Source organism: Pinus tabuliformis, chromosome 8, assembly GCF_031772625.1.
Source record: "Pinus tabuliformis cultivar Carrire ecotype Pingquan chromosome 8, CPIR1, whole genome shotgun sequence".
Lineage (NCBI taxonomy): Eukaryota > Viridiplantae > Streptophyta > Pinopsida > Pinales > Pinaceae > Pinus > Pinus tabuliformis.
In genome coordinates this window covers 802,021,218-802,041,622 of record NC_142294.1, presented here as the reverse complement: position 1 = coordinate 802,041,622, position 20,405 = coordinate 802,021,218, and the positions used below count along the sequence as shown (strand labels likewise).

The following is a 20,405-nucleotide window of genomic DNA, read 5'->3' as shown; positions in this document are numbered from 1 at the left end:
GGTTGTCTGGTTTGTTAGCATAGGCCTTAGTTTCAGTTGTTATTGTGAGTTGCCTACAGTACATTGTTCTGCCTACTCGGGGAAAGTGAGAGCATAATTTTAGTGAATAGCCATCTGCTGGATTGGTTACATTGGAAGGTTCACTTCACATGATTTTACATATTTATTCAGTAGGTAGGTGGTTGTCATCAGTGTTTAAAGCCCTCAAATCTCGATGGTCTGTTTCCACTAATAGGTTTTGTAAGTACTGGTTTCAATTAAGTAAGTCTTGAGTCATTTTTTCAGTCAATGTCAAGTCAGTTTTGAGTCAATTTGTGTCATTTGAAATTGTCAGCATTTAGTCCTGCATTTCAATTTAAGTTTTTGACCGTATTGGCCCACATGGTTAGGCACTTAGTCTACAGTGTTCTTGACACCTCCAAGGAGCTGCCATCCCCAATAAGGCTGATGTTAGTGTCAGTATTTTCATGTTTCCATCAGTGATAAAAAATCCTCTTTTCATATCATTTTAAGGGTCCCATTCAGAATTTTTTATCATTCCACTAGGTCACGCAAAAAAATTAGTTAGTGATGGTAGTCCTAGTCCAAAAGCATCACTCTTCCCTAAACGTGATTACTTTCTAGCATAGTTTCATATCTTGTTGATTGTAAATCATCCATAAAGTTATTTTTATCATGTCATTTGTATCAATCATGAGGTCATTATGTCATCTTGAAATTCAGTCCTTCAAGGTCTCATTAGGTATTTAGGGTTTTTCAAGGTTTCATTAGTTCATTAGGGTTGCCAAGGTTCCATTCCATTGCATAATACCAGCAAGTAAAGGGTGATCAAATAACATCCCTTCACCATGTGAAGATGATTTGTAAAGAGAAATGATTATTTCATTATGTAATTTTATGTCTTTCAAATGTAATAATTTCACCATCCCAAGCTATTAAATCAGTGTTCCAAAGATGCCAAACCTTCAAAAGATCAATTTGTCAAAGGAAATAGTCAAGTGAAAGGGTAAAGTTTCAAAGGGTTAAGTGCATGCCAAAGGGAGTTGTCTTTTCCCAAGGGTGTCCAAATCATCATTTTCCACTAGCACTTAACCTTAATTTCCTCACGCATTGAGCTAGGGTTGGCTATTGAATCAGAGACATCTAAGTATATGAGGTATAAGGGATGTCATTTCAAAAATTATGAGGCCATTCCAACTCATACACATCATGTCTCCATCATTTTTTAATAAGTTATTCCAAGGGACAAATCATTTGCCACACATATGGACGTTTTTTCTTCAAACTATGTTTTAGACCAAACAGGGATGAATTTGGAAAAAGTGAGAGATTTTTTTTGTCAATTTTAGGCCAAGGATGAAAAACCTCCTCTTTTTACACATGTGTCATGGTTTTAGAGAAATGAAAAAAATACAGTTTCTACAAGAGAGTTGTTGCACTTCTCGTGTGACTTTGGAAAAATAACTTTTTTCTTCTATCTAGAGTCTCCAAATGACTTTATTGATGAGTCAAATGATAACTAGACAAACATAGCTTTCCAATGAGCTATCATGCACTCAATTTGGAGTTGAGGAAGACCTCCAAAAATTTCCTGCAAGAGAGCACTTCATTTTTGCACCCTCATTCTCCACGTTTTGACCAGTCTTGGGAGAATTGACTTTTAAGGGATATCATTGATCATTTTCAGTTCTTGATATGTCCATTGTGTAGCCAAGAGATGTACCTTTCAAACGAGCTATCATGGGCACAATTTGGACACCGGAAAAGCCTCAAAAGGTGGCCTGCAACAAGGCATTATACATAGAGCAGGAGGCGCTACGCATAGAGCAGGGAGTGCTGCACATAGAGATAGAGCGCTACGCATAGAGCCTGTTTTCCAGTGCATTTTTGCATGGAACTGCGCATAGAGCTGGAGCATTATGCACCTGTACAAGGTGCTACACATAGGGCCTGTTTTCCAGTGCATTTTTGCACGGCACTGCGTATAGAGCCGGAGCGCTGTGCAGCTGTACAAGGTGCTGCGCATAGGGCTAGCAAGCACCAAAACCACCCTATCAACCATCAAAATTGCTCTTTTTCCACCTAGAACCTCTAAACAAGTAAGTACACTTCTTGAACTATCCTCCCGGCACTCATTTCAAGATTTTTAAGTTGGTTTTCTATTAAATTTTTTAAACCCTAGGTTGTCTAAAAACCCTCCCTACTTACTGTATCCCTTATTCCCACATTCTCTTGTCAAATCTCTCCACCTATCCGCTATACCCTTATCCCCCCCAAAAAATCCTTAAACCCCTATTTACTAAATAGTCCCTATTAAAAAATACCCCATCCTTCTCACTCTCACATCATACATATCTCATCCTACATCACTCAAACTCCTCTCCCCTTCCCCTATCCCTATCCACCATAACTCCCACTTCCTGATTACCTTCTCTAGGGTTTCTAAAGCTTCAAACTCAAAAACATGGATAAAGAGGATAAAGATTATGAGGAGAAAGATAAAATCACTTAGGCTGACATGAAAGCAAAGGATGCTAAAATCAGGAAGCTTGAGACCAGTCTACAAAGGGCCAAATATCATCCCCTTTTATGAGCAAGAGAACAAGCAGCTAGAGGTCAAGCAAGAATTGATGCAAACCAAGTACATCAAGGCAAAGAGGGAGGATGAGAAGGCCAAGTTTCATCTTGATAAGGCCTATGGAGATTATGTATAGCCGGATGATGAACAGGGACAGAGAAAAAGACTCGGAACAAGAATTGTAACATAAGAGTCAAGCAAATGAAGACAAGGCTAAAACAAGCACTCAAAGGCAAAAAGGAGGGTGATAGGCTTAGGTTTCTTTCTAAAGCTTCCTTTCTTGACCTAGACACTTGGTGGTGGTGGTCTCGCACAAATCCTGAGCAATTTTGAGAATTTTTGCATTTTTGAATAATTTAGTAGTTTTTGACACAGAAATTTTGGCTCTATGCGCAATGCCACTGGCGCTGCGCTTTTCCTAGGGGTATCCAATGAGAAAATGGTCAGAATTTTTGGATTCATAATGATGATTACATGCACCATGTGCATTTGATAAGCTTTTGGAGAAAAACTGGTCAACCAAAAGGTTAAAAAACACCCAAAAAATGACCTTTCTGTGCTCTTTTTGAGCCACAGAAGCAGTCCCGGGAGAATCCGTTTTTGAGGGGTCAAATGAACTCCAAATGAAAAAATTCAAGATGTTCCAGAAAGTAGACCTGAATATATTTCCAAAAAGCTATTTTAGGCCCAGTTTGGACAAAGGGAAGTCCTCCAAAATGGCCCTGCAAAAAGTGTTGCACATAGAGCTTGGGCACTTCGCATAGGAAAAAAATTATGCTGAGTGTCCATTTCACTGTGCCTTGACTGTAATTTTGGGTTTCCTCTCATAGATGGTTTTTACCAATGTAAATGATGACTAGGAATGTAAATATGATGGATAATAAGTACTATAATGTAGATTCATTAGATTAAAAGTCATCTTGACGACAAATGAATTAGTTTCCTCACTTTTAGAGGCAAGTTGTTAGGATGCCTAGATTCCAGTTTCTTGATGAATTTTTCTTAGATTAGCTCCTCATATTAGGGATTCAACACTTGAGGATGGAGGAGGTTGAATCAATGTCTATATCTTCTTCTTCTTTCTCATTTTAAAAGGTTGGACTCAGCTGGATGCTTGTGCTTTGAGTAGACATCATTTTGTATTAGTTTTAGCAAGAGATTAATGAAAAGTTGCAGTTATTTCTTTGTGATCCATGTGGTATGATGTTCAATTCAGTTTTTCCATGTGTTAAAATGTATTGTTGACTCCATTTCATCATTTCATACTCTTTAAGTGGATGTTTTCATGTTGATAGGCAGAACCCATAATATTTATGCTCTGTTTTGGGAAAATATTCACAGTCCATGTTTTCTTCAACTTAGGAAGGATCCATGTTGCTTACATGCTCTTTCTAGCTCCTCACATGTCTTGAATCACCTCACCCATCAAACCCTAGAGTATTGAGCCTTGTGCCTACCTTGCCCCATCAAAACCCTGCAATTGTGACCTAATTTCCTTGCCCTAACTATTTGGCTCCTCCTAATCCAGTAAAACCCTTCAAAACCAAATCAAACCTTGTGCTACTATACCTAGCCTAATATCATTTTCTTGATCCAGTCATCTCGGCTAAGATCCTTATGGAGAGAGCCCTCTCCTGGCCTGGTAGGGCTAGCTACTTGTCTAAGCGTGGTTTATGGTTACCCTAGCATTGCCTTCCTCCAACTTGAGGTTCAATCCAGGTCATAACACTACCATCACCAAAAGATTCAGGTGATGATATACAAATATGTGAGGTAAGCCTCAATGTTACTGAATGTAAATATGTTGATATCATCTTTTATTTGAAAAATGGATATGCTCCTATGCAGCTCAATTACAAAATAAAAAGGGCTTTGAGATTAAAATCTAAGAAATATGAGATCATCAATGATGTTTTGTTTAGGAAGAATTATGATTTTGTTCTACTTAGGTACCTTGAAAAATATGAGGCAGGAAAAGTTTTGCAGGAACTCCATGATGGACCAGCTGCTGGACATTTTGGAGGAGACACAACAACGCATAAAATCCTACATGTCGGCTATTATTGGCCAACCTTATTCAAAGATGCACACGAATATGTAAGGAAATGAAAAATTTGTCAAACAAATGTTGGAAAACAAAGGAATCTTGCATTATCATTACAACTAGTCAACATTGAGCAACCATTTGACAATGGGGACTGGACGTAATAGGTGAGGTCATTCCTCACTCTTCAAAGCAGCATAGATATATCATTACAACAACTGATTACTTCACTAAGTGGGTGGAATCAATTCCACTCAGGGTAGCCAATTCTAAAAGCATCATTGAATTTATTGATCAATTTATTATTACCATATTTGGCCTACCAACTGCTCTCATGTTTGACAATGCAACCTATTTCATAGGCAATGCTATGAAAAAATTTCTCTTAAAAGAGGTTTCAATCTTAAATTTGATGCTAATTATTGTCCTCAAGGAAATGGTTTAGCAAAATCAACGAATAAAAATCTCATAAGGATAACCAAACAAGCTATTGATGAAAGTCAAAAAAAGTTGGCATAGATCTTTAACATTTGCTCTATGGGTAGATCGAATAACACAAAAGGCCTCAATAGGAACTTCTCCTTTTAATTTGGTCTATGGGAAAGAGGTTGTTCCTCCTACAAATGTAGCTATTCCCTCTCTAGCCCTGGTTCAATTTATTGAAGAAGATCATTCCTCTTCCATGCAATTAAGGCAATCGCAAATCCTCAAACTCGAAGAAGAAAGAGATAAAGCCATGATCATACATGCACATCATCAACAATTAGTCAAATCTTCATTTGATGCAAATTCTGTAAGTCCTAAATCTTTTCAACTTGGAGACCTTATACTGAAGTGGGATAAAGCACATGAGGAAAAAGGTAAGCATACCAAATTCCAAAGAATGTGGCTTTGCCCATTTCAGATTGTAGAACAAATTGGCCCATCAACGTTTCTATTGCAAGATATATCAGGCAAGAGAGATTCTTTTTCTATGAATGGGAAGATTTTGAAGAAATATTTTTCATAGAAGATAACCTCTTCTATCCCTTGTACACTATTGCCTTTACTTTTCCTAGGAAAATAAAAGTTAAATAACATTTATTCTTAGCCTTTCAATAAAAAACATCTATTATATTTTGATGTTTCGCTTGTATAAGTAGATATTGTAAAGAAGATAATTATGACATTTGAGAAATAAGCTCAGTTATATTTCTCTGAAATTTTCTTGTTTTCCACCAAAATCATTTATCCTTTTTTAAACCCCAACTTATAAAGAAACCTTTGTTCTATTATCAGTCAAGAAAAGTATCTTTAACAAAGAAAAGACTCTCTACAGATAAGCACCTTTAACTCTATAATTGTCATCTAGAAAATCTTAAGGAGTCAATGATTCTCCCCATTAGTAAAATTTTCTCTTTTTAGAGTGTAATTCTAAAATATACTAAAACTTAAAAGATAAGAGGTCTCATCAAAAGCTGTTTTACCATGTTCATAGGGAAATAATAAACTAACATTACCAATACTGCATATAAAAACATGGAATGGCTTGAGATTATTTTAATCAAAAGACAACGGGTCTCATAATGAGCTAGCTTGTTCAGTTCAATTACAACCAGTGAATGGCATTGTCAATTTTTGGCCACCAAACCAAGATAATGACTTTTAAGTAGGAAAAAGGAAATTTTTTAGAAGAAAAATAAACTATTTAAAAGAGAAAGATAAGAGAATAAGTATACGAGTCTAAATTTATCTTTAAAAATTGCACTCGTATTTGGATGTGATATCGAATCATTGATGGCTAAAAGGTAACCCTGTCGAGGCTATTGATACATGCTGGCAACAGAGGCTGCACTTGTGACAAATGAGTCTATCTAAAAGCTAATCTGCAAGAGCCCCCTGCTTCATCTTTAAACCAAGTAAAGATTGATGTAGACAAAGGAATTTTCATTTTGAAGATAATATCAGGTGGCTGATAATTAGGTGAATTTTTTTTCTTATTCAGAGAAATGTTACTTATCTTAAATTTCATGTGATTCCTATTTTATGAACTATCACTATTTTGGAAGTTTTAGAAGTTTCAAAAAATTGTCAGAGATAACTAGTTCTTCCATATAACGCATAACCTAAAGTGCGATGTTGCGATATTGTGATAATCTTTATCGCAATCGCATAATCGGAATTTTGCACTTTAAAACTCATCAACTTAAATTTTTTTCCTTACACGTTTGCAATGTGATGACTTAAATGAATAATAAAGGCCATAATAAAAGATATTGGTGCGTATTTAATAAGTTTTAATGCAATTTATGTTTAAAACGGCTCGACGTGATTTGATATCTTTCATATGCATTTTTAAATAAAGATTCTTCCTTGTCACCTTTCAGAATTAACAATATCATTGAATTTTCATTGTCATTTTCACGTTGTGTTTATCCGATAATATCCATTTCTCAATTTCAGGGAACCTCCGAAGGAAACAACGTTTGAGAAGATGGCAAAGAAGGGAAAATCTACTGCGTCTGAGAAGTCAGACATGAAGCCACTCTTCTCTGATACCACCTGCAACAAAGACAAAGGAACCACATCATGGGAAGCTATGTATAACCTACTGGAAGAAGAGAAACCCAGGCCACTGGAAATGAAGGCAACAATTGATGCAAAAGAATCATTTGACGCTTCCTACTTTGAGGCAGCATGTTCATTTTTACATAGAATAGCAGCAAGACCTAAGATATTACCATACATAGATATGGTAAAATGGGTGATTGATAATGTGAATATCTCAGACAAAACTTTCAAGAATGGGAGACATGAGGTCATGGGGTCTTTCACACCAGACAACTTGCACCAGATGTACCATCTACCAGAGCCTCAAAAGCTCTATGACAAAGATTTCCTGGAGCATTTTGCCAAAGAGAACGAGGACCCGTTGGATGTTACACAAACCTGGAGGTCAGGCTCAAGCAAATTCAAACAGGAGAAATCTAGTATGTATCCAATTGCATCCCTCTCGTCCCCACATAATTTCATAGCTACGATGATGTGTATGTTATTTGGTAAAGATGATAGTACAAAATTTTCCATAGAGTTGCTTCCATTAATTGATGTAGCAGTTAACGTGATGATTATGAACTGGAGTGAGATTTTATCAAAAAATTTAGCTATGGATATTAGGGAATATAGCCAAAAGAGAAATATTTCCTCAAGAGATATTCCCCCTTTTTATATGAGTGGTTATGTAATGGATGCCATTTGTTTCTTTTCTCAATTTCCGAACATGGGTTGGAAGTGGACTGTAGAGAACCCTCTCCCCATCCATGTACACCATAAAATCTTGTGGGAATCCAAATTCAATGCCCATTTTTACAAAACCTGCCAAGGTATTATGTTGCCTATCCATAAAACCATTTTTGATAGAACAGCCCCCAGTATTTTTGAAGAAGCCAATATTGACATATTTTCAGTCGCAAGATGGTTCAGTGAAGAAACATTCACTTATATCAGAGTTTTTTGGAGCATTACTGATCCACATGTCCTCCCATATTATGCTCTAAACAAGTTATTGGCTAGAGAGATATCTTACCAGAAAATAGGGGAGGCTGGTTTAACCAAATCCCTGAGGGAACAAAAGAAAGCCATTTGGCTAGCCTTCCCATTACAATGTGGCACTTTCGCGCTACATGACTATGGGAACACAGTAAAATAATTAGAGATTATTATGTCTCTAAAATTGGCCATAGTTCCAGGGTGACAATATGACTCAAATTAAGTTGTTAAAGACTTTACCACTATGGTTAAAGTCAAATAGTTCACTCATGAAGATAATGCCTTTGATGACATCTTTTAAGGAGCCGAAACATTCACACAGGTTCTACATTTGGAATCATTTCAGTTAAGCCCAAATGATATTAATCCTTTTCATGTATATAGGAATAAAATATTGTTAAAGGTCCAATTGGACCTATTACAAATTGAACCAGTAAGAGAACCGACTCCTAACATGAGCATGGAGGGAAGTTCAAAGGAAAATTCTTATAAGGAAACACAAGAGAAATCAACTCACGAGTCGGAACAATAAAAACAACAATCTCAGAATGGAGAAGGAAATCCTAATAAAGATTCTGAGAAAGACACCAAAAGGAAATACTTAGGAAATGGATGAATAGGCCTTGGCTAAGAAACAGACAGATGTCGGTTCCACTTCAGCTCAAAGAGGGAATATTCCAGTCATTGACATAGACAAGGAATGGGAGCAATTCAATAAGAAGCTCCAAAGAGGCACAAATTTTGAGGAAACATCTGAATTTCAGACCCCCAAACAAACTCATCACAAAGAAAATCCAAAGACAATAGAGCAAGGGGCTACAAGCACTCAAGATATTGAGGTTATTCTGACTTTTCCCACTTCTAAAATTGTCTTCAGAATTAAAGAGATAACTCCATTAGATGTATTCTACAGTCCTACTCATAAGGCTGTAGTAAAAAGACAATGAAAGAAGAGGAAATTAGACACCACGTCTGTTGCAACTCTAGAGAATGAATCCATGGATGTTGTGTGGAAAGATACTCCTGTTGACCCATCAGAAAACCTTACGAAATTGTCGCAGTTTGCAGGATCTTATGCCACAACAACCATTGATAAAGCAACGAAAGTCCGACTGCTACTAAAATAAAAAGAACAGAGAATTATTTTGATTGAACAACCATTAGAATAGAAAGAGCCAATCAGAAAGTAGAATAGAAGGTAGCTGATCTTCAGAGGGAATTCAAGAAAATGAGGTTACAAAACCAAGTAAGCATACTAGAAAAGGACTCGTATATTCGCCAAATGTAGGCCATGGTGGATAGATTTAAAGATAACCGTCAAATAGATGAGTTCATCAAAGAATCAATCAAGCTAAATTCCCTATTAATATAGCAACAAGAAATGTTCTGCCAGAAAATCTCACAAATCAATCCTTATTGTGAGACAAGTGATAAATTGACAAACCAAGTGATTGATATGAGGTTTGAATATGAAGAAATCCATAAACGATTTCTGAATTTATTACCTGGCAGGAGTTTGATGAGGGAAGAAAGGCTGATCTACCAAAAATAGAAGAATCCCAGAGAGACATTCTATTTACAGATTGGGATACACGGTTAAAGCAAGCATAAAGGGCTATAGTGACAACAACAGGTGCAACAAGAAGTATAATTGAATCCATTAATGAAAACCTCCACAGTGCCAACCTTGTCAAAGAGTGCATACTAGGTTCTCTCGTAGATATCAAACAATTGGAACAATAGTGGAAGCATAAAGCTCAGACCAAGGAGGAAGCAATTAAACATCTGACCAAACTGGATTAGGAGACATACTGGCAGTATTTGGTAAAACCACATAGCAAGTGGATGACTCTGCGATGTTTAACTACCTCTACACAAAAAATTGTGACAGCGCTATCAGATGCCATATTTGCAGGACCGTTAAAATCCACAATCGACCAACTGGCTCAGCTCAAACTGATGATCGACATTTGCAATCTCAAAGATCAAGTTAGTCTACTAAGATAGTCCAAGTTGAAAGGAGCTTATCAAAAGTTTAATTAAATTTTTAGTTTTATTTTTGCTTGCTCTGAGGAAGGTTGTTTGAAACCTCCACAACTTTTTTTGTAATAATCTATTTTTGAGGCATGTATTTTAGTATTTAAACCCCTCTCATGCATTTAGAGAGGTGTCCATAATTTTATCAAAAACACTTTTCAAGACATTACAATTCGATATTCTTGGGGGGGTTTTGATGAAATTATTGGAACAAGATCTATTTTTCTTTGAATATCGAACATGCTCTACTAAAATTACACTTCTATACTCTTGGAGTGTATTTGATTAGATGAAATTGGATCAATATTTTTGAACCCGTGAGTAGGACCTTTCATATATGGTACTTTTATCATATGATCGTGTTTTATTTATGCATTAGCAATATTCTTTCTTTGATTATCTTATGTATGAAAATACGAGTTATAGTTCTTCATTATTGCACTTTTGTATGATGTTTTAGCTCTGATTATGTATTGAATACGTAAACAATTATTATATGCCATATAGTTTTCTCAATTGTTTTTTCTAACTATTTATCCAAAACAATTATCTTGAACAATTTTATTTCTTTTGGTAGTTGAATGATCTTTATTACCAATTGCTTTGAGACATCTCTGTAGATCACATATTTTTAGTTTATTCCCGGGTATATTTATAGTCAGATAATGTTAGATTAAGATATATGCATGTGTTGATTATTTAGATTAGATTATACTTAGTTGAATCATTATCTGTTATATCTTAAATCATCCCAACAACATTATCAAATCAATCCTATTTGGGAAACTGGTCCAATTATCCCCAGTCACAGCCATTATACTAAATGGAAAGGGAGATGATTTTAAGGTCCGGACCGGGTGGTTATCCCCCATGTTGTCACAATGAATTTCAAGGCTTCAACACTTCCACAGCTGGTAGTTTTGGATGTTAAATTTCTAGATGCTAAACCTTCCATCTTCTTCCATTGCTCCGACTCGAACTAGAAACCCTTCTCTCTTATGAGTTTATCAGAAAAATAAACCTTCGGCTCTGATAACAATTGTTAGAAACTAGTTAAAAGAGCAATGAAATACAAAAAATATTTTGGAAACATAAATATAGAAATGCATAGAACAAGAGAGACACAGATATACATGGTTCACCCAATTTGGACCATGTCCATGGAGAAACAACCAATCCTTCCTTTTATATTATCTAGCAAAATGAAGATATACAACCTAAAATATATCCATTGTAATTTCCTCTTCACTCTTACACAATATCTTCTCTCTTTCTCACTCAAAATAATAATCCACAGTCGCAATACAATTCCCTCATATAAACCGAGTGTTTCCTTCTAGGGAAAAAAACCTTATAACATAACTTCTATTCTAATATCATCTGCCTAATGAATGACCGAGATTGATTATGAAATTACAATATTTTACAAGGAAATTTGTCATTTCTTTTTAGCTTCAGCGGTGTTTCCACCGAACCCCCACCGGGGCAGGGGGCTCCAAACATGCAGTCCCCCCCCCGAGACCCCCAAGATTGCAATAGTGGGGGGGAAAGACCCCCCCCATCAGGGATTGGGATCCAAACATGACTGAAACAAGACCTCTGAATCATGAAGATAATCAGGCTCCACATCTAACATGGTGAACTTAACATATTTCCCTCCTTGCTTGTGTCTTAGGGATTTTGGCCCTTTTCCTTTGAAACCATTTCTATCCTTCTTCTTCCAGTCTGCTTAGAATTCAACCTATGTTTGGACTGATCATATCAATACTTATCCTTTCAAATGGTTTCCTATAACGTCCTTAGCTCATCAAACTCAATCCTATTTTGCTAGGACTACAATAGCCTACTGGTGTATCTCTATATCCTCACCTTCTTGTCCTCGATATATGGGACATACCATAACAACTCCAAAATTCTATTGGTATAAGCATCCAAGGTAAGCTTCCCTAGCTTATGTTCATGGATCTCCTTAACTTTGTTATCATAGTACCTCTCACACAGGTACTCTTCATAGAAATATTTTTAAAATTTTCTCCATCATAGTTTGTTTTCTATAATTTCATTAAAATTTCTCAAATTTTCCCACCATATACTAGTTTTGAATTTCAAAATAAAAATGGCTACCCTAGCCTTCATGTTTTCATAGTAGTCATGGACTTTGAAGTATTTCATTAATCCCAACAGTCATGATTCTGCCTCTTCAACCTTCTTTATTTCTCCTTTAAATGAGGGGATTTTCTTTCATGAACTCTTCTAGGATTAAGCTTCAACTCATAATATCTGAGCATATGGCTCAACCACAAACTCCATCTCTACTTTATGCACTCCATCCCCAACTTTTAAGGAATTCTCTCTCGGACCAAGTTCTACTTCTATTGTGTCCTCCTTCATTGTTGTTTTCTCAACTTTGGATGATGTCTCTCTTTTTCTTTCTATTTCCTTCCTTGGATCTCTTCATTTATCTAAGAGAGTGTTGACCCCTTTTTCTACCTTTCGAAGGGAAATAATACTATGGGCACTTCCCACCACTGTCTAATCACATTTCTTACTATATGTCAGGAAGTGGTTTAATTGGTTGTGCCACTTCCTCCATATTCAAGGGTCAGGGGCATCATCCTCTACTTCTCCACTCTCCCATGCCATCTTTTACATTATTTTTAGTGGAGGTTTGATAGGTTGCAAGGAAAATTTTAGGGGCTAATATTCACAGGTGGGCTAATTTTCCATGAGTTTTCCAAAAGAAAGATTCAACAATTTCCATTTTTTTAAATGATTCGTGCAAATTTTATAATATAAAATTATTTTACCTTCAAAATTCCAAAATTTTATAGAGACTATATACAAGATCATTATAATTTTGAATACTTTTACAAACATATCAACACAAATTTTATGGTTTTCATATAAAGGACTATTGAGATTTGCCAATTTTGATAAACTTTCAGATTATTTCCATCATTAAAATTTTTCATTGTTGGTTGTGTCACCTCCTCCATCTTCGAGGGTGAGGGGCTCTCTCCTCCACTTCTCTACTCTTCCCCAAACTTGGATTCGTGTGTCCCTCCCTCCAGGAAGGCATTTAATTAATTTTCAAGAAAATAATTTAATACTTTAATTATTCATAATATTTATCCCATCGAGTCATGGCTTCCATGTTGGCTTTCATATTTATGATCACACATACAAAAATAGGGGTAAAAAGGCAAGGTTGTTATAGAAGGGTTGATTGATATAACCTCTTAACATAAGTAGAAGTTAGGGGCTATCCCTAAAAGGCTAGTGATTATTGTTAAGAAATCAATATTGATAGAGAACTCAAAATTCCTTTATATGTATTTTATTTTTGAGATAATATGCTAAAGAAGAGCTTGTATTTTCAAATTTCTTGCACACAATAGTTTTTCAAGCTCCCTAGAAAATCCTTGAGTAGTGTCCATTCAATAATAGTCAAGGTACCTCCATAGTTATTTCATTTCATTTTTTTGACTTTAAATTTTGTGCATCAAGGAAACAAATCCATATATGGTTTGATTCATGTCATGGTAAAACGTCATCTCTAATACCAATTTATCCTACCCAAATCATAGGGTACATCAAGAACTCATGTTACTGAACTAATTTACAAGCTGTAATATGATGTACATGAATCAAGAAATATGTTGCAAAAAAGAAACTCATGCAAACCATCAAGAATATGTGCATTAACCATGAAATACGTTATTCATGACATAATGCATAACATTAACAAATATAATTAAAAATAATAGTAGGAAAGGGTATGGTGAATAGAGTATGAATACGATTAATAGAGAACACTTATTTTTTTTAATAGGTTTCAATGTTTGGTTATAGAAATCAAACATTCTACCTCACCATTTACTTTACTAGAAATCTCTCAACAATAGGGAACCCCCCATCTGAGCCTATGAATCCATAAGGACAAGAGACTAGGCTAACTTTTACTCTCACACAAGTAGTCATAAATATCATGCTATCCTAGCTTACAGAGCCACAAAAAGATCCCATGTTATCATAGCTTACTCAAGTAGTCACATAGCCATTTCAACTTCTCGTTCTCTTTCCCCTTCAGCCTACACAAACCAAGGAAAGGAATTCACTTCTTCATAATGTAGTCCCTGAGGTTATTCCATTTTCTTCTAGGGCTCTAGTGCATTGGTAAGGAAATCTCAATGTTGGAAGATCCAAATATTCTCATCCATGAAAAGTTTCCTCAATGATGCTAATGCATCCACACACTCAAGAATCCTCACATGCTTAACAATAACTAATCTTAACACATATCCAAATAGAAATCGCTCTCTCTTATATAACTCTTGTCTCTCGAAAGCAAGAACTAGAATGAAAGAGAAAGAATGGATGAGGAATCCCCCTAACCATCCAAAAATAGGGTTAATATATGAATACTCACAAAGTGTTGTGTGGAATTCCAAATAAGAATATCATGTCACTCCTTTTCTCAACTAATTTAAATATGAGATTAACAAAATATGATAAAATTTAGTCTATCCTCTCTAGCTACCCCACCCTCATGGAATCACATCCCCTATAACTCTTATCCTTGTTCATCAACAATGGATGATGTATTTTTATTAATAATATCCAAAAACTATTATATTATTAGGGTCTTTGGTCTTTCATAAAAAACTATTATATTATTAGGGCCTTTGGTCTTTCATCATGTACAAGCATACATTATTCATTTAGGGATAAAAATGGGGTATTACGTTTTTCTCCCCCTTATGTTTTCACCATCCTCATTACAAATCATCATGCAAGTATACAAAATTTTATCGAAAATTCAAAAAATATTATGGGTATGCCTCCCACATTACATCTTTTAGCTCCCATGTCAATTATTCAATGTTGTAGCTAGTCCATTGGAATTTCACTCGCATGATGGCTTTGTTTTATAGCAATGTAACCATGTTATCCATTATACACATTGGTTGCACCTAGAAGTATCGTTCTCTCTCCACTTGAATCAAAATCCAATCAATCACATGATTAGGATCATGCACCTTGGTTTTCAACAAAGATGCATGAAACACATTATGCACATTCATGGAAGTAGGAAATACAAAAATGTAAGCAACTAGTCCTATATATTTGAAATGGACCACAAAATCTAGCTACTAGGTTAGTACAACTTCAAACTTCAAGGAACATTTCTTTGGCTTCACTTTTTAAAATCCATGCTCTCCCACTTTAAGTTCCCTATATTTCCTATTCTTATCTACATAAATTTTCTATATATCTTGAGAAACCCTTAAATTGTGCTTAATTTAACCATTTTCTCTTCCATATCCTTGAGCAATTCTAACCCAGGTATTTATTTGTTGTTTCATCTATTGGATTGTCCCAACTCACTAGAGTATTACATTTTCTACCATATGGAGCTTCAAATAGGCTCATCTTCAATGATACCTAATACCCATTATTATAGGAGATCTCAATCAAATGTAAATAATATTTTCACTTGGATGGCTTATCCATCACATATATTCTTAATATGTCCTCAATCACTTGGTTGTCTCTCTATGATTTCCCGTATAATTCTATATGATATGTTGTACTAAAATTCATATTTGTACCAAACCATTTAAACAATCCTCTCCAAAACTTTGAATTAAACTTTGGATCTTTGTTTAAAACAATTATTTAAGGTATTCTATGCAACTTAGAAATTTTATTCATGTGTACTTTGTGACAATATTAGTTTACTTTTGACTTAGTTTTACTGAAATAAAATGACCAACCTTTTTCAATTATCCACCAAAACCATCATTGAATCACATTTCTTAAATTACTAATAGAATCAATGGTTACCACTTCCCTTTTCCACTATGGAGTTGGCAACAATTGTAGCAAACATGTTTGGTGTCTATGCTCAACCTTAACTCTTTGAAAACCCATACACTTGACAATATAATCAGTTGCATATGTTTTCATCCCTGGACAATAGTATTGTGTTCTTATTGCTACAATTATTTTTTGGTAACTAAGATGTCCTGCATATGGGACACTATGCATTTCCTTTAACACTAGCTTCCTAAATTCTTCAAAATTGGGAACATACACTCTATTTTTATGCATAAGTATTTCATTTTCCTTTATCTAATACTCTCTAAATTTCTAATTTACATCTTCCTATTATAATCCCTCTTTTACTTGTATATAATGTAGGTTTGCAATATCCATCTCTAAATTGTTGCACTTTAAATTTGATGCATGTATACTAATGGTTGTGACATGCATGGAATTTACTCTTTAGCTAAGTGCATCCATAGCTTCATTCTTCCTCCCCTTGATATTTTTGACTTCAAAGTCATATTCACTTAAAAACTGTAGCCATATTGTTTGTCTAACATTTAAATTCAGTTGTTTAAACAAATATTTCAAAACCTTATGATCTATCCTCAATTCAAATTTATTCCCTATTAATTAATTACACCATATTTTCAATGCATGCACTATGGAAGTAAGTTCCAAAATATGTATCGAATAATTTATCACATTTTCTTTAATCATTTAAATATTTATAAATTCTTGTGTATATTCCACTAGAACTATTCATCGCAATAGATCTGATAAAGTAGCTTAAATTTATACAATAAAAGTTAATTTTCCTTTAGATATCAATATTTTTAATAGATGATTTTATTCTTTAATGAATAAAATAACCTAAATTAGATAAAAAAAGAACACAGATAAATACACACACACACCATCCAAAATAGACATAAATTTTACCTTGGGAAACCTATATGGGAGAAAATCCAACTAGAAGGTGAGGCTTCTACTCTCTTTTCCTAGTATGGAAATATGCAAGTACAAAGGAAGAGGTACTCTCTATGGAGTTATCTGAGACTGGTGACTAATAAGGCTACCATAGAACCTTAACCTCCTATTTTATATTCTCTAACTTCCAAATATTGATTACTCTACTCAACTATGGAACAAAATAAATAGAAAAAAATGGAATCCCTAGTCCTTTTGGTGGCTTGTTATTTAATATAGCTCGATAACAAACTAGAGGTAAGTTTTAACTTTCTCAAACCTAAAATAGAGTTACAATTTTAGACCTTCTAGATTCATCTTGAAATTGCACCCGTGGCTAGCCCCATTTGCATGAGTAAGGGGGGATAATGTGGCATCCTCTTGTACCATGGTGGTCAACAAGGTATATCAACTTGCAAGACACGTAATGCTTTCATACAAACCCCAATTCTCCAAACAAAAACCCATTGCTAGAATGACTTTGCAAGATGGTTCCTCCAATCTTTTCCACTTTGAAAGCATATAGATAGATAAAAAATAATATCCAATTCATATCAAATGGATTCATAACTAATTATATGTCCATTTTAGGTAAGAACTCCACCAAGTCCTTCCTTACATGTATACACAAAATTTCATTTGGATCGACAATTTCTAAAATAGGTGCACTAGTAAGTAACTCTTTCAATATATGAATTTTTTTTTCACACTGTGTTTTCCATTAAATATTAGTTCCATTAGTTTGTAAGGAAATTATGGCATGAGAAATCCCGAGAAACCATTTAATAAATCTCCTATAATAACTTGCAAGTCCCATGAAGGATCTAATTTATGAAAATATCTTTATTGCTAGCCATATTGTGATGGCTTCAATCTTTTCTGGATCCATTGATATCCCTTCCCTTGAATAATGTGTCCCAAATAGTGAATCTTATCTTTTTAAAAAAGGCACTTTCTTAGAATGGCATATCATTATGATCCCTTACCCATTGTAGCACAAATATTAAGTGATGTTATGTTCTTCCACTAACTTAGAATAGACAAGTATGCCATCCATGAAAATAATGACAAACATATTCAAATATTTTATGAATATGTCATTCATTGAGAACATAAATATAAATGGTGCATTAGTCAATCCAAAAGGCACCACTACAAATTCATAACACCCATATTTTGTTCTAAAATTTTTCTTACAAATGTTTTCATCCTTAATTCTAACCTAGTGATATCCTAATCTCAAGTGTATCTCTGAAAATACCTTTGTTCCTTTTAGTTTATTAAAGAGATCATAAATTCTAGGTAGAGGGCATTTATTATTTATCGTGGCATCATTGGTTATCTAAAGTCAATACACGACCTCAATATTTCGTTCTTATTTTTCACAAAAGGAACTAGTGCTCCCGATGGTGAGATGCTTGCGCATATGTATCATTTCTTTAACAACTCTTCTAGATCTTTAACACACCCAAACCCCTAAGTCACTTTAAGGAAGTGGGAGTTATAAATTTTCACTGATTTCATTGATTTCAAACTACACTTATGAGGCTTTTGAATTTCTTTCACTAATTTCAAACCAAACTTATGAGGATTTTCACTTTATTTCACTCATTTCAAACAACACTATGATGCCTTCACCATCTTCTATTCATGAAGAAATTTTTAAAATGTAAAATTTACCCCATTCTGAATCTATGACCATATGATATGGATATTACAATATTTTTATACTAGCATCATGTCAGAATGCCTATACATATAACATGTCGCAGATGATGCGGAAACTAGTGCCACATGTCACCTCATGGTTGTTTCCTTGTCAATGCCTAAAGTCACTGAACCTTGTAATGTTATCCCTTATCTTCCTCATGAATTAATTCCTTTTTAGTCACTTATTTGCAAGGATTTTTACCTTTTTCATAGTTTAACATTATTATTTTTATATTAGTTTGAGCAAGATATTTTATGTAAAATCTTTGAAAATATCATTTACAATTGTGGGAGAAATTCCTTGTGGGACCATTTCCCCCGAAATATTAATTATTTTATGATTTCATGGCTATTTTAAACAATTGAGCCAAATTCAAAATAAAAATAAGTAATAATTTATTACCCACTTTTTTCGCTTCATTCACCATAAATTTTATTATTTACTAATGACATCAAAGTCAAAAGATTTGGATTATCATCCAAAACAATTAATATTTTAATATGGCCTCACCTTATGTGAAGTTGCAAAACTTACCCACTTGGGGAATTTTGGCATAAAAAATGAAATTCAAAACAAAATATATATTAACAAAATTAACTTTAAAAGAAGCAATAGTATACAAGATGATGATTTCATCCTCAGGGATAAATATTTTGGAGGGAAAAGAAGAAAATTGTTTCTTTAATTATATTTCGGCTTATCGCCTTATATATTTACTCAAATATCAATTGTATACAACTACTGGATTCAGAAATAAAATCCACATTTAATGAGTACTTGCTCTACATACTTCTAGGTAGAGTCGAAAGAAATTGAAAATACATGAAAAAGTGTTATTTCTGGCCTATCTCCATATACGTTTACTAAAATTTTCAAGTGTAGACAACCATTCCATGCAGATTTAAATTTTGTGTCCAATGAGAACCCATTCTACATACTTTTGGGTAGAGCCACATTGAAAAACATTTGAAAATACATGAAAAAAATGTGTTGACACATTTTTTTTCATGTATTTTCAATTTTTTTTGGTGTGGTTCTGCCTAGAAGTATGCAAAGTAGGTACTCATTGGATGCGAAATTTATTTTGTATCCAATAATTTTCTACACTTGACATTTTAATAAACCTATAGGGAGATAAGTTGCAAATACAATAAAGAAAGTAATTTCCTTTCATTTTATTTAAAAATTAATAATCCCTTATTTTATTATTTTTATTATTATTTTATCACTTTCCATTGGAGGCCCATTTTAGACCTCAAAATTCCCCTAATTTCTTACCTCTACATTTTCAGGTAATTTAATTTGCACTGCTCATAATCAAGCTCTCAATTTTCGTGCTGAATTTCCATGTCATCTAAATTGCACTCCCATACTTAGTCTGTTTTCTAGTGTATGTTTAACACTTACCATCCTCCATATTGACTTAATCTTCCCCATTCCACAATATCTACACTTGGTGAGAGTTTCAAACTGGAGAATACTTATTACACAAAATTATAAACATAAATAAATAAATATACATTTTGTTAATGAAATTTAATGAATATGGAATGGATATAGCTTTATATCATAAACCCAAATTCCACACCAATTTTTACCATGTAAAAAGATGAAAATTTCATTTGGATATCTTCCTTCCTTCATGCAATGAATAACACTAACCCACCAAAAATAAAGGGGAAAGGATCAAGATTCCCTCTATTCTAATA

General features: G+C 34.2%; 1 pseudogene; it reads left to right on the top strand.

The window, feature by feature from the left end:
- The first annotated feature begins 7,095 nt into the window (after positions 1 to 7,095).
- The window catches only part of LOC149238010 (uncharacterized), a 38,776-nt pseudogene continuing 25,466 nt past the window's right edge, over positions 7,096 to 20,405 (top strand).